This window comes from Theropithecus gelada, chromosome 17 (assembly GCF_003255815.1).
Source record: "Theropithecus gelada isolate Dixy chromosome 17, Tgel_1.0, whole genome shotgun sequence".
Lineage (NCBI taxonomy): Eukaryota > Metazoa > Chordata > Mammalia > Primates > Cercopithecidae > Theropithecus > Theropithecus gelada.
Window position 1 is genome coordinate 80,324,767 of NC_037685.1, and position 16,497 is coordinate 80,341,263.

The following is a 16,497-nucleotide window of genomic DNA, read 5'->3' on the forward strand; positions in this document are numbered from 1 at the left end:
CTTATTATTTGTGTTTTCACTGGAGTAGCACTTTTCATTTTCTTCAAGAACTTTTCCTTTGCATCCACAACTTGGCTAACTTACTGATGCAAAAGGCCTAGCTTTCAGCCTACCTCAGCTCTGGATATGCCTTCCTCACTAAGACTAATCATTTCCACCTTTTGATTTAAAGTGAGAGATATGTGATTCTTCCTTTTCCTTGAACACTTAGAGGCCACTTAAAGGGTTATGAGCTGGCCTAATTTCAGTATTGTTGTATCTCAGGGAACAGGGAGGCCTGAGGAAAGGGAGACAGGGGAACGGCCAGTTGATGGGACAGTCAGAACACATGCAACATTTATCGATTATGGGCAGTTTGTGGTGTCCCAAAACAATTACAATAGTACCATCAGAGATCGCTGATCACAGACCACCATAACATATGCACTAACAATGAAAGAGTTTGAAATATTGTGAGAATTAACAAAATGTATCAAGAGATATAAAGTGAGCACATGCTGTTGAAAAAAAAATGGTGCCAATAGACTTCCTTAATGCAGGGTTGCCATAAACCTTCAATTTTTCAAAAACACAGTGTCTTCAAAGCACAATAAAGGTGTAACACAATAAAATAAGATATGCCTGTAATTGCTCTCTTTCTCCCTGTAGTTCTACAGCACTAAGGGAAAGATGTATAACTGTAGGAATTTTAAATACTCCCTGACACCAAAACAGAGTACAAATTTTTTTTTTTTTTGAGACGGAGTCTCGCTCTGTAGTCCAGGCTGGAGTGCAGTGGCCGGATCTCAGCTCACTGCAAGCTCCGCCTCCCAGGTCCACGCCATTCTCCTGCCTCAGCCTCCTGAGTAGCTGGGACTACAGGAGCCCGCCACCTCGCCCGGCTAGTTTTTTTTTTTTTTGTATTTTTTAGTAGAGACGGGGTTTCACCGTGTTAGCCAGGATGGTCTCGATCTCCTGACCTCGTGATCCGCCCATCTCGGCCTCCCAAAGTGCTGGGATTACAGGCTTGAGCCACCGCGCCCGGCCCAGAGTACAAATTATGACATGGTATCATAGATATGATATGACTTTTGTCCATTATTACTCTGCTTGGTTTTCACCGTAACAAGCTAATGCTAATTTACTTAAATTAAAAACGTTTTCAGGGTTTCCAACTCAATCTGGTGGTTAGCTAGCATTTTCTGATTCACTATCTCCCCTTTTATTTTTCTGAGAGGGAGTCTCGCACTCTCACCTGGGCTGGAGTACAGCAGCGCAATCTCAGCTCACTGCAAGCTCTGCCTCTCGGATTCATATCATTCTCCTGCCTCAGCCTCCTGAGTAGCTGGGACTACAGGTGCCCACCACCACGCCCAGGTTTTTTTTTTTTTTTTTTTGGATTTTTAGTAGAGACAGGGTTTCACCATGTTAGCCAGGATGGTCTTGATCTCCTGACCTTGTGATCCACCCGCCTCAGCCTCCCAAAGTGCTGGGATTACAGGCGTGAGCCACCGCACCCAGCCCACTATCTCCCCTTTTCATCTGATGGTGGGTTTGTTCATTTATTCATTGAATAAATAATCTGAGTAATTACTGAGCACAGGCACTTTGCTAAATACTAGGGATAGAGCCACGAACAAGAAAAACACACTATCTGTTTTTTGGAGCTTATTATTAAGTGGAAAAAGCAAACATTTTAGGGGAAATGGGGTTATATAACGGGGAAATAACACACAGTATACTGCCTCGATACAATCTCCTTTAAAAAATTATATTCATACTTTCCTATACCTACTTATTGTAATAAGATTAGTTTAACATTTTTTCAAAATTTCATCTGATTATTATTCTTCAATTTTGGGATCCATATTTTGAAGAAAATCAAAACTCATATTCTTAAACTATGCTTGAGTTCCAGCACCCAGACCCCTGCAAATTAAGGCAGAACTCTCCTGCCTCCCCCAGTTCTTCTCAGACCATGGCCAGCCCCACTCCATTCCTAGACTAAACACCTGCCCCATCACCTGGAATCTCGAGGCTGCCTTTCTCACACTCTGGGCGACCATGCTGGTCACTATATATGCATCTACTCCGATCACATCATTTAGCCCACTGGTGCTCACTTAAGCAAAGAGCCAAGTAGCTCTCAAACCTTCTACACAAACACAAGACACGTTAACTCCCTCTAGTTGATTGGTAACTGATCTACTGTATGATTCAAAAGAAGTTAATCACCCCCTTCTAGGTGTCATTTGTTCTATCTGTAAAATGAAGTTGTTCTTAGAGTAAGACTGAGCATCAGGGCTCTAGGTTACTCACCACTGCCCCACACCCATTCTGAGTCTTTAACCCCCAGTATCCTATCATGATAAAGATAAAGCCAAAGATAAAGTGTTTAAGGTGGGAACAAAAGGAATGGAGAGGCCTGACAATGGTGCCTTGTGGGGATAAGGTGGTGGGCAGTAATTTTTCCATAAAGTCTACCTCAGAGTTTTAAGAACATACATACTATTTCAGCAAAGCAGGCAGTGGGGACAGGAAAAGACACACGTTAGTCCAGAAGACTGACACTAGATAAACGCCTCCTACGCATTGAAAACTGTGTTGAGACCATGCACATCAACCTGCCCTCAGCATTAATGCTGACTGCAGGCCACGCAGCCCAGAAATGTTAGTGGACTGACAACGGCCCTGTTATACTTTTCCTCTTCCTTCTCAGGAGTCAGTAAGCAGAATAAACAATAAATAGGTTGGTTTATTATTATTATTATTATTACTATTAAAGGAACACAAGAAAAGGAAATAAATGCCCTACAGACTTGGGCAAGAAATGTTGCTTCTGAAATGAATTCTCTATAAAGCTAGAACAGACATAAATTTAAGAAAAGAAGAAAAGGAGACAAAAAGCTCTTTTAGACAAAAAAAGAGCTGGCCAAGGTAAAAGACTGAAAATATACACATATACACACACATAAACACACACATGCCCAAAATGCAGACTGGGAATCCCAAACTGCATAGAGCAGAATAACAATACAGAAAATGGATCTGGGGCAACTTCAAGGTACAAAATTAGTTAGTCTGCATGTATTCATTCAAAAAGTATTTACTGAACACTTATAATGTACTAGGCACTGAACAGGAAATATAAAACAAAGAAGCCTCAAAGGGCTCACGATGTAGTGAGAGACACAGACACATCCAAAATTTTCCCAGAAGGCAAGAAAAGGTTGAAAAAACTAAAATGATGAAGAAAAGATATAGAGTGTGTTTATCTTTATATCTATATAGGTATTTTATAGCAATATGAAGAAAGTGGAGTGTTATCCCCTAACAAACAGGTGTTACAACAATGGAGGGGGAGGATAGGAAGCCAAAAACAACAAAGGAATTAAAAATGGAATAGAATCAAAGATATAACAGCATAAACAGAAAAACAATCTAAACTTGATCATTCAAAAGATTTTTCTAGTTGAGATTCATGATAAGATCCAACATTCAGTGTCTTGCGGCTTTTAAAATAAATAAACATTTCCTTCTCAAATCACATTCCAACAAAATGACCTTAAAAAAACAAACAAATGAAAGCATAAAAATCAGGTTGGTTTTGGACTTCCATGAACCAAATGCCCCAAGGCCATGGAGAAAACCTAGAGTTCTGAGAAGGAAAGTCTATAACCCCATAATTAAATCTTTAGCCAATATACCATTTATGTGTGAACAGACAGTGTATGTTTACTAAAAATGGAACAAAAAGATGAGATGGAATGAGGCCCACAAAGAGCTCAACAAAATTAATGCTAAAAAATGAGAAATAGTTCTTGAAAAGGAGCCTTTATATTGTTGGCAGAACATGTGGGAGGGTGAGAATCTACAATTATAACTCATTCATATAGGAATAAAAATAAATAAGGATTCAACTAAAGAAGTTAAAAAGGAAACTGCCCCAAAAATCTCCAAGAAAAGATGGATGGAAATAAAGATAGAAGTAGAAATAACTGAATCAGAGAAGTAAAAGAAAAGGAAGAAAATCACTGGTAGCTGTTTGGTCTGGGTTTCTTCTGGTGATAGATGTGTCTGCCATACTTCCCACATCACCTCACCCCATCAAAAGGGTGGGAACATGACCCAGGTTTGGCCAGAGTATTCCCTGTCCTGGATGCAGCAATCGGCTAGTAAATAGATTGTGACACAGCCAATCAAAATAAAAAAGAAGAAAGAAAAGTGTTAATGAGAATGCTGAGAAAAGGGAACTCTGGTACATTGTTGGTGGGAAGGTGAATTAGTACAGCCACTATAAGAAATGGTGTGGAGGATATGCAAAAAATAAAAATAGAACCACCATATGATCCAGTAATCCCACTTCTGGGTATATATCCAAAGGAACTGAAATCAGTATGTCAAGGAAATATCTGCACTTCCATGATCATTGCAACCTTATTCACAATAGCCAAGACATGGAACCAACTTAAGTGTCCATCAAAAGATAAACAGATAAAAAATGTAGTACAGGCTGGGTGCAGTGTACAAAAAATACAAAAATTAGCTGGGTGTGGTGGCAGGCACCTATAATCCCAGCTACTCAGGAGGTTGAGGCACAAGAATCACTTTAACCCAGGGGGCAAAGTTTGCAGTGAGCCGAGATTGAGTCACTGCACTCCAGCCTGGGTGAAAAAACAAGACTCTGTCTCAAAAAACAAAACACTGCTTTAAAATAGATTCAAAGCAGAGACAAAAGGTATGGTCATCTTCATTCAATATGGCCAAATTGCTTTCTCAAGTTTTTATGCCAATTTATACTTTCACAGCTGTGTAGTGTTAGTTGCAGTTATTGCCCATCCTTCCTAACATTTGGACCTGTCAGAATTTAAAACTTTCACCAGTATAACAGTTGGTAAAAGGTTGTCCCATTATGGTTGGAGTGCAGTGGTGTGATAACCGCTTGCTGCAGTCTTGACCTGTTGGGTTCAAGCAATCTTCCCACCTCAGCCTCCCGAGTAGCTGGGACCACAGGCAGGTGCCACCACGTCCAGTCAATTTTTATAGTTTTAGTAGAAACGGGGTTTGCCATGTTACCCAGGCTGGCCTCGAACTCCTGGCTAATTTTAATTTTATGTAGAGACATGGTCTCTGTATGTTGCCCAGGCTGGTCTCAAACTCCTGAGATCCTCTCACCTTGGCCTCCCAAAGTGTTGGGGTTACAGGTGTGAGCCACCACACCTGGCCCATACAAGCTTTTTAACTTTCTTATTCTGTACATTTCCTAATTCTATACTTTGCCCATTTCATATTTAAAAAAATTTTTTTAGAGACAAGTTCTTGCTCTGTCACCCAGGCTGGAGTGCAGTGGCACAGTCACAGCATACTGCAGCCTCGAACTCCTGACCTTAAGTGATTCTCTCACCTTAGCCTTACAAAGTCCTGGGATAACAGGCATGAGCCACTGTGCCCAGCTACTTTGCCCAATTCTTTAAGGTGGCTGAAGAAAGTCATCCCAGCTGCCAATACCAACTAGTACAGTTCCTCGCTAATAAATATAAATAAATCACATGCAAGAATCATGAGGTGTTTGATGAAAATCAAGAATATAAAAGAGAAATATAAAAATAAATACAGCAAACCATGGGGGAGATGGTAAAAATTACATTATATTTATATACCCAAAAGATATGCTATGCTATCACATCCATAAAATAAGAACAGGCTGCTATGGAAAAGAAGTAAACAATCAATGAGAAAACATTCTTGGAACTAAGAACATGCAATGCAATAGAATAGCCTATTGGCAGAAGGGTATAGAATTGAAAAACAAATCCGCAATTTAAAGACCAAGCCATGGAAATCTGAAATGAAGAGTAAAATACAAAGAAAAGCAAAGAACTAATTCAGAGAAAAGTTGGAAATATACAGGGTAGAGTTGGAGAGCCAATACTGATTGAATATAAATTCTTAAAGGAAAAGAAAAAAACAGATATAACCGATGAGAGAGTAACAAATACATCAACAAATAAAAAGGAAGCAAAATTCCTAGAGCTGAACATGTCTTCAGATTTAAGTAAACTCATGGTTATCACATGGCGGGAATGCAAAAAGGCCTACTCCGAGATACACGGTGAAATTTCTGAACTCTAAAGAGAAATTCCACAAACTTCCATAAAGGGGAAAACTCTAGAGTGGCACCTAAGAACCAGACTGTCAAGAGTGGAATCAGGATTAGTAACTTCACCCCAAATGACAGACGGCAGTGAAACACTGTTTACATAGTTTCTAGGGAAAAAGAATTCTATACGTTTTCACCTAGAATTCTATACGTTACCAATTATGCAGATGTGAGGGCAAACTACAATTATCTAAGGACAAAGATAGTGAAGGAATAGGGGGAAGAGAAAGGAAGATGGAGGAGAGACAGAAACCGACCGAGACTCTGTCTCAAAAAAAAACAAAAACAAAACAAAACAAAACAAAAAACAGGAGTCTGGTAGGGAAAGAGATAAAAGATAGCTACTGACAGAAGTGAGAACAGGAGCTACTAGGAGAGTGATCTAAATTATTTTCAGTTTAAATATGTTCAATGTAGACCCTAAGTAAAATTCTGGCCAATAAAAATCAAAGGCTGTGTTTACAAAATAAAATACCAAATCAGATTTTTAATAATAGAAAACTGATGAATATAATAAATTATATTGATAAGTCAAATAAAAATTATCTCAGTGGCATATGGAAAAGGTATCTAATAAAATTAAAACCAAGAGAGATACAAATCTTAGCTCAATTTACAAAATAATGGTTAATGGAGGCATTCTTACTAAGAGGCGGTATAAAATGAAGGTCATCACAATCACTCTATCATTACCATATGTTGTGGTCAATGCATTAAGGTATAAAATATATGCTATAAATATAAATATATAACATAATATATAATTATATAATATATAATATATAATGTAAATAATAAAAATATAAAATAAATGTTATAAAATTTGGGAAGAATGTGACAAAATTATAATTAACAGACAATATGATTACATACATAAAAATATGAACAACTGAAATTAGTAGAAGTTACGTAAAGTAGTCAAATACATGATAAATATACATACAGCTTTCACATCTAAGCAATTGCCAGCCAGAAAGCATAATAAAAGCATATTTTGTTCATACTGCCAACTAAATATGTACAAAATCTATACCAGATCTGTATTTTAAAAAACTACAAAACCTTAATTTCAAAAATAGGATAATTACTGTTCCTGAAATAGAAAACTAACAAATAAAACAGAGAAATAGAAGATGTATGTGTCTATTTATCTATTCATCCCTTCAGCTAGCCATCCTTTTAATGTTATAGTCACAGAATGATTCTAGAACATGGCTTAGCTAATCTTAATTATATTATCTAAATTATGAGTTTGTGATGGTTTAACTTTCTTCATGTAGGTATTTTTCTGCATTATTTATAATGAGCACATTTACTTTTTCTGAAATAATAAAGAGACTTGTGGAGAAAACCTATATAACTAAGATAGGAAAGATCTGAGGTTAAAAAAACACACCCTATTATGTTCTTTAATAGAATAAATATTATTTAAATGTCAGTTATTCTTGAAGTCCACAGTTTGTACAGTTCCAATCAAATGTCCAAAAAAATTTTTTTTGGTATCTAAATTTAGTCAAGAATACTAAATAAGCAAAAATAACAAATTTGAAAAAGGAAGATTCCTTAGGAGGAAATGAAATGAAAAGTGTTATAAAGTACTGTAACACAGTAATAGCACAAGAAACAAACACATCAATGAACAATACAGCCCAGATAGAGATGTTAATATAAGTGACTCTCAAATTTCTGGATGTGAAATAGTTTCTCTAATTTTAGAAATGACAAAATAAATTTCAAAGAAAAAGACCAACAAATCAAAGTGAACACAAATATTCCACAAATATACATTTGAATTTCTATAGATAAAATAATTTTTTTAAAATTACAGTAAAACAACAAACTAGAGAATTCTGTGATATGAATCTGAAAGATGGAGGGCTAATATCATTACAAAAGATCTCAAGACAATTAAGAAAACCATTAAGGAAACATACAGATAAGGGAAAACCATAAATGAGGAATTATAGTTAATAAACACATTAGTAAATTTTTTTTTTTTTTTGAGACGGAGTCTCGCTGTGTCGCCCAGGCTGGAGTGCAGTGGCGTGATCTCGGCTCACTGCAAGCTCTGCCTCCCGGGTTCACGCCACTCTACTGCCTCAGCCTCCGAGTAGCTGGGACTACAGGCGCTCGCCACCATGCCCGGCTAGTTTTTTTTTTTTTTTTGTATTTTTAGTAGAGACGGGGTTTCACCATGTTAGCCAGGATGGTCTTGATCTCCTAACCTCGTGATCCACCCGCCTCGGCCTCCCAAAGTGCTGGGATTACAGGCTTGAGCCACCGCGCCCGGCCAAGTAAATGTTTAACCATTCTCTATAATAAAAAAAATGCAAACTCAAAGTGAAAGACTATTTTGTCCATTATGTTACTAAGTTTTTTGTTGTTTTGACAAACTCAGTTTTAATGATGGTATTGTGCAACAGGCTCTCATTTCTTACTGGTGGGGATATAAATCAGACAATAATTTGGCAAATATGAATCTAGAACCTTAAAATGTTCATAGCCTCTGGCTTTATAGTAATTCCATTTCTGGTCATCTGTCCTAGGAAAATAAACTAAAATAAGGAACTATCTTTATATGCAAAAATGTTTCCTGTAATTTTTTATCATAAAAAACTGAGAAACATCTGATCTAACAGAGAGAAATAATTAAATTGTGATATACCCAGTTGATGGAACATTAGCATATGTCACAGATTTTTTAAACTTTTAAACTTTTTACAGTTGTTTTACATTTTAATATCTTCAAAGCTTAGGTGTTACAATTGTTGGTGCCTTACACTAACAGGCGGGTTCTTTTCTTTCTCGGTTGTACGTAAAGTAACCATACGTCCTACAACCAGTACCTTATTAAATCTGATGAAATATGTCTACGAAAATATTTCCAAAGAATGTGAAATAGAATAGAAATGTTAATATAAAAAACAGCATCCTAAATTACGTAGCATAACTACAACTATGTAAAGCAAACAAAAACACAAACACACAAAACCTATGTATAGAAAAAATAATTTTGAAATGTTAACAGTGAGTGCCTCCGAGTAGTGTAGTTTGCTCGTGGATGCTTAATTTCCTTCTTCCTGCGAATGTTCTGGTTTTTTCCAAAGCTTGTATAATAGATCATGCAAATACTTTTATAGTAGAAATGCCTCTCTTAAATGGTATTTTGAATGAATAAACAAATAACCTTTTTTTTTTTTTTAGTTCAAACTGTGGAATATCTGATTGTCATGTCTTTTCTTTTCTTTTCTTTTCTTTTTTTTTCTGAGGTGGAGTCTCACTCTGTTGCTCAGGCTAGAGTGCAACGGCATGATCTCGGCTCACTGCAACCTCCACCTCCCGGGTTCAAGAGATTCTCCTGCCTCAGCCTCCTGAGTAGCTGGGATTACAGGCGCTCACCACCACGCTTGGCTAATTTTTGTATTTTAGTAGAGACGGGGTTTCACCCTGTTGGACAAGCTGGTCTCAAACTCCTGATCTCGTGATCCACCCGCCTCGGCCTCCCAAAGTGCTGGGATTACAGGCGTAAGCCACCACGCCTGGCCTGTCCTGTCTTTTCAAAGCATTATTCAAATATGATTCCTTTGGCTATAAAGTTTCATAAAGAGTAGTACTTGGCTCAGATTCTGGAGAGAAAGCCAAAAAAGATCATCCAACTCTGCTCCCAGGGAACTCACGCCCTGTAGATTTTGTAGTAGATTTTGGCAGCATTCTCTTTCCTAATACACAGTAAAATATTTCATATTCCTAACTTGTGTGTGAGCACCATTGAAGATGGCCCAAAATCAACCACTCAAGTGAGTCATCTGAATATGTTCAGTGACATAAATGGAAAGGAGAGTTGGCGGTGGGGGGGATGGGGGTGGGAAAGGACCTAGGGGAAGAGGAGAATAGCCACTTGGAGCATTAAATGTCCTTGTTATTATCCCACTTAAAATATTTCAAAGGGAAAAATGTCTAATATCTAATCTCCAACTATGCTATTCAATAATAATTCGAGGCCAGGTGCAGTAGCTCACACCTATAATCCTAACACTTTGGGAGGTCAAGGCTATAGTGAGCCATGTTTGTGCCACTGCACTCCAGCCTGGGCAACACAGTGAGACTCTGTCTCAAAAAAAATTTTTTTTAAATAACGTTTTGAATGTCAAGGGTTTCCCAGGAAAACTGAAGGGAGTGGGAAATTTATCTCTGAAGCCAAAACAGAAGTCTCAACATTTCCAGAGGTATAACCAAACCGCTAACTCATCTGAAGAAAGTCAACTAAAAAATAAACCTTCTTTTCCTCACATAAGTTTATTTTACAATCAACAATGAGTTAGAGAGGAACATTTCCAAAATGATTTCTTAAGAGCCTGTTAATTTAACTTAAGGCACAGGCACCTTCTGTTAAACTAAAAAAATTAAAATAAACCTACCACCACATAAAAAAAATTTCAGGGCCAGGCGCAGTGGCTCATGCCTGTAATCCCAGCACTTTGGGAGGCTGAGGTGGGCGGATCACATGAGGTCAGGAGATCGAGAGCAGCCTAGCCAACATGGTGAAACCTCATCTCTACTAAAATACAAAAATTAGCCGGTGTGGTGGTGCGCTCCTGTAATCCCAGCTACTCAGGAGGCTGAGGCAGAAGAATCACTTGAACCAGGGAGGCAGAGGTTGCAGTGAGCCAAGATCACACCACTGCACTCCAGCCTGGGTGACAGACCTGAGATTCCATCTCAAAAAAATAAAAATAAAATAAAATAAAATTCAGAAAAGTTCAGGGATAGTATTCTTTTATCTGTATTCCAAATAGGATTCACAGATAGAAAGAAATGAAATCAAATGTACATGGCAAATAATTGTGCCTGTAAGATTCATTTCTAAAAATTAAATGGGATAGAGGTTAGATAAGTGCATATGTATGTCAATATTAATTGAACTGTTCTCCTAAAATGGATGCTTTTGATTATACAAAAATCTTAAAACAAAAACATGCACCTTAAAGTTCTACTGTATTTGCTACTGTATCCAGGAATACTCTCCCCCAAAAAATGTAATTTAGAATTGCCTTCACAGAGATGGTTAAGTTACAAACATATCATTATATATGTAATAATACCATATCATTATGAAGCAAATTATATATGTCAAAGAATCTTCCAATCAGTATCTTCTATGCTTCAATTTTTCCATTTTAAAATATACATCCTAAATGTAATTACAAAGCACCACAACTGAATTTTGTACTTGAAAACCTATAGATATGAGTGAAACAATGAAGTATAAATAATGACTTTCACGGATAATCCTTTTTCTCAGTTCAAAATGACTAAGAAAAACTTGTTTTTATAAGTTTTATTAACCGAATTTGAGGGAGAGGCATTTTCTAAAAATGGGCAATTTACACAGAAATGGAAAAGTTGTGAGGAGCTTTTTATGAGTCCCATTCATCTGGAAGCATCAGTCAGACTTACATCAGAAGAAAAACTCTTTAATGAGAAACTCATGTCCCTTGTTAATTACTCTTTATTTCTAATGTACAGTAACACTGAAATACATTTTTAAAAATAATCAACACATAATGTTAGGAATATATACTACTACTACATTTATTATCTAAGGATCCTAGTAGGCTATTGTAGTTCCAGAAAAAAAAAAAACTAGTAACTTTATTCATTAGGTTCACACTAATGTTTTTGTTGACAGCTTTAGTCATTTGTCAGAGCCAAAATTTTCTGCCTTTATTAGCTATTAATAAATGTCAATGATTGAAAATTTTATGTTAGAATTTTACAATCTCAATTTATAGCACAGATCTGAACCTAAGTCAGTATTCTCAAAAACTGGTAACTATCATTAAAGCATTAGATCTTACTGAAATTAACAAATGGTTACTCTTTAAAAATAGAATTATCAAGGGAAACTCATAATTCATTTTTCATTCTTTCTTGTAAGCACATACATATTACACATAACAAATTTTGTTTAGATGCTGTTATTGATATTAAGGCATGGTTTATACAAATAGTGTGAAATACAACTATTTCATAGCTTCACTAAGCCCTGTGCCTGTCTTTGACCTGTCAATCTATAAAAACATTAACATGAGAGAGTAGAGATGAAAGTGATTTTGCTAAAGTTGTCTGTTATCCCCAAGCTGTTCGAAGTTGATTCGGTTTTTCTGGCTGAGTAATTTAATATAATCTTTCACCCTTCCAAAGTTGGAAGAGACTATATGAGTTTCTGCTAGAAATTTGAGACATTTAAGTTACAAAACTGGAAAGTATATTATCTCACTTACAAGCAGTAAAGATCACTGTTTAAACTAATTAATTAGTGAAATACCAACTTTGACTATAATTAATAGACATGCTAATATAGTTTTAATAGATTTTTCTTTGTTATGTGACTATCAGCTAAATATAATCTTTAAGCCACATATAATCTTTAAACACACACATATATATCCCAGAAATGGAAAATTGTCCAAATCTACCTTCATCCATTCAGTAAATATTTGTTAAGAACCTATTATATACCATTTAGGACTACTCAAAATCATTACTTTTTACATAAGATTTAAAATAGACTAAAGAAAGTATTTCTTGATCAAATGGAAGAGTTTTTATGCCATTACAAATCATCCACAATAACCGAAACCTGCATCTACTGTATTGTTTATTTCATTATTATTTCATTACATATGCATATTGCATTACTGACTTTTAAATTTCATATACTGGCACTTCAGAGACACTTTCAGGACCAATAAAGTTAATTTGGATAGACCCAAGACAAGTTTTCCAAAGAAGTCACATTTCTTCATATGGGTCCTAGTAAACATTTACAAAGACAGAATCCTTCTGAGTTAAAGTTGACACCTGACTTTAGAATGTCCCATGTACTCAAGATACCTTTGTAAACTGCCTCCCCTCGTCACCATTCCTACTCATTCAAGATAGCAACCAAGTTATACCATGGTCTTTTCTTGCTCTCTTCAGAGTTAGACCTATTCTATCTTACTTTTGCTTTGTTCACATCTCACAATTCAATCAATTCTTGTCAGGCCATCTCTTTCTCATAATGAAAAACGTGTGCCCCTAAGCCTCTTTCCTTTTTTGTATATCTTGGAAAATAACTCATTTCAATTTTGTGAACCAAAGAAACAGTTTAGTCCTCATGCAGTAACTACTATCAGGTACCTACTATGTGCCACACACTGGGCTAGACCTTAGGAATGGCTAAGTATGAACTCAATGGCCAGAAATATTCTTGTAGCAAGAAAAAGAGAAATCACTGATTTCAATGTCAGATCAGATCTCAAAAACAGTGCAATCAACCTTGAAAGCTCACGAAAGTACCCAGAAAACCCATAAGCATCCTTCCAAATACCTATCCACCTATTAAACTTGCTTTTCTTTAAGCATTTATATTTAGAATAAAAATAATATCTTATCCAACATAATTATTTTATATTTAGTTTCATCATTGGAATTGACTTTCCTATATTTTTCAAGTAGCAATGGTTTCTCTACAGCATGGGTAAAATATATTCCTCAACTATAATAAATGCCCAACACTCACTTGATAAACTGTTTCCCAGGGAAAATGGGTTCTAAATTTCCAACAATCCCTTCACAAGTAAACTTCTGAAATACAAAGCATTTGTAAACTGGGAATGCATTATTCTTTATTTCTACATTTACATTCCTATGGGCCTGGGAAATGGTACCATCACTAAGGTAACACAGTAAATGACTAGTTTAAAATAAAAAATTATTCTGAAGAGTGTGAAGCTGTATGCAAATAATTTTCCACCAGTCTAAGAAGGACTGAGCATGTGAAAATCTATAAAGAAATAAAAGTAAGTTTGTGATATTATCTCTATGATGTTTACTCTTAAGTGCAAGATACTAACTAGTCCAGAAAAGGTTTCCACAGACCAGCTGAGCTGCTTCTTACACATAGGTCAACAGTCAAAAAAAAAAAAAAAACTCGCAAAATCCCACAAAACAAAACCTGTTCTACAGGTTTCTGTACACGTAGAGGAAATGTTAGAGAAAGTACAGCCATTTTATAGTCTATCTAGGGTACAGGCCCCTTTAATGTGTTTACTAATACGCTACAGAAGTTCTCATTTCAGTTGTTTTGCCTTAAAGGATTTGCTTGAATCAATAACTAAAGACATATGTATTTCTTGAGGCTAGCAGAGGATAGATTAGAAACTCTGCTTAGAGTGGTACATCTTCATGCAGTGACTCAATTTCACAGTTAACAACATACACTTTCTTCCTCCTACAGAAGAATGATTACATGCCTCCATCCATGTCTTTAAAAAGATATATATAATTAGCATACACTCTCCTATTTTAAGATTATACAAAGAAGGTTTTATTGGAATGTGAATAGATATTTTTAAGAGTTTATTTTTCCTTGCTCTATTGCTTATACAAGCACACACACACACACCCCAGGTTATATTAGCTCTTTAACAGAATAAGATTATATGAGAGGAAAGCTTGGTATAAACTGTAATAACAAAATAACTGCTTTTTATTCCTTACTTAGAAACCCAAGTGCATTCATTCATTTTACATAAAGCAGGAGAAATCAGGTGTCACTTATTGGGTCTAACAGAAGCAGTCAACATTTAAATTATATATCCTTTTAAATACTAGTATCAACATTTTTATTTAAATTATGAGACAATGCTGTAATTTATAATACAAAATACAGTGATAATTTAAAATTTACTAACAATAGACAGAAAGAGATAACTTTCAAATTTTCATGCAGTTGAAAAAGAAACATGAAAAATGGCACACTGTACTGCCACTATTTTATTTTTGGAAACTCTTTGTAAATAAAAACCCATTTCCAAAATAAGATATTCCATGAACACGGAATAGTTGGTAATGGTTCAAGTGCCTTAGGCAACAGAGAAGTATTGTTTTGTAGTTTTTTTAAACCTCTCCTAGTAACAGCAATTCATTATGCACAAAGAAACAAGGTAACAGCACGGTTTATAATGAATATATAAGTAATAACTGCAGAACCTCAATTAAAACTAAAGTTTATCATATTCGTTCCATTTCTATAAACCAGTATAGATAACCTTGTTGATACTCACCAAATGTTACAGAAATGCCTAGGCTTTTCTAAGCAACAAAACGTAGACACATGGTGAGGTGCTGAAGACAGCTCTTTCTTGAGCTCAAAGCACTTTAGATGAAGTAACCTTTATCGTCCATTTAATAGAGGTTGCCTCCTATTACCAGGCGTGGCAGAGAGAAGAGTTTCCACAATTCGGTCTTGACTTTCTGTCCCTCTTTTTGAAGAGTAACAGTTACCACCGGAAAACGTTACCAGAAAATGATCACTTGAACACTCACAGAGAGCAGCTGTAAATTTCCACTCTCTTTGCTTGCTCTCAGATTCCAAGCCTTGCTTGTCTCTTAATCTGTCACAGGCAGTTCTGTTTCTGGTCAAACCAGCTTACTTATGCGTCCTCCACTCCCTCTCTAACACTTGCTTTCAGATATGTACCACAGTTACAGCTCCCTCTTTACTTCCTCCCTCCCCAGTCCTGCAACGTCACAAGAATGCGTGTAAAGCTGAGGCAAAATAAATTACTGGGCCAAAAAAGAAAAAAGTCTAGAGATAAACAAATTTTTTTCTCATCACTTTTTTCTGCCTTAAGTCTTATACTTGTTCATACACAGGGTTTTGTCAACTGATTAAACTGGCTTGACCATCTTGTTTAAAAATGTAAATAAAGGTTCTTTTTTAAAAAAGCATGTTGATAGTAATAATAACAGATTCACCTGCTAATATGCTAGCTCCTCAGGGAAGATGCTATTCCCAATTATAAGAAAGTGGAGCAAGTAAACACACAAGTACTTGTATTAGAAACTTAATCTTAACATTTAAAAAGCAAGGAAGGTTTTAGAGTACTTGTAATTTAAACCGTGTAATTTTATGAAAACTTAATGTATTTCTTAATATGGTCTATTTTGAAACTTGGACCAAAATTTGCAGTTATAAAAGGGAAAATTATAAAGAACATAGAAAAATATTGACACCAAAAACAATAGAGCAGCTTAATCATGTATGTGCAAACCAAATGTAATTATTGCCATTAGAAAGGTTTTTTTCCCCCTAAGCATTACCGGTCAGAATGCATAACACCTCTTATAAGAATTACAAAGGCTAAAGGCTACAAAAAATTATTAAAGTTATTATATACATATAATTATAGGGTAAAGTATCTTAAAATTATGAAACTCTCTGTAAGGTTTGGGGATGAGGAATTAGGTGGAAAGCTGAGTGGGCTCATGGCTGGCAGGCTTAGATGGCATTTGTAGGATTCTTTGGA

The 16,497-nt window shown here is 35.9% G+C and overlaps 1 protein-coding gene across 3 annotated transcripts in view; it reads right to left on the reverse strand.

The window, feature by feature from the left end:
- The window catches only part of CAB39L (calcium binding protein 39 like), a 135,948-nt gene that overhangs the window by 73,055 nt on the left and 46,396 nt on the right, over window positions 1–16,497 (reverse strand). Inside the window, exon 4 of one of the 3 annotated variants that reach the window (XM_025364059.1) lies at window positions 15,253–15,708. The exons of 1 other annotated variant lie outside the window; for it this stretch is intronic. The gene's annotated coding sequence lies outside the window, so the exon portion shown is untranslated. The remainder of the gene's footprint in view (window positions 1–15,252; window positions 15,709–16,497) is intronic. One more of the 3 variants, XM_025364061.1, reaches the window with a different exon arrangement.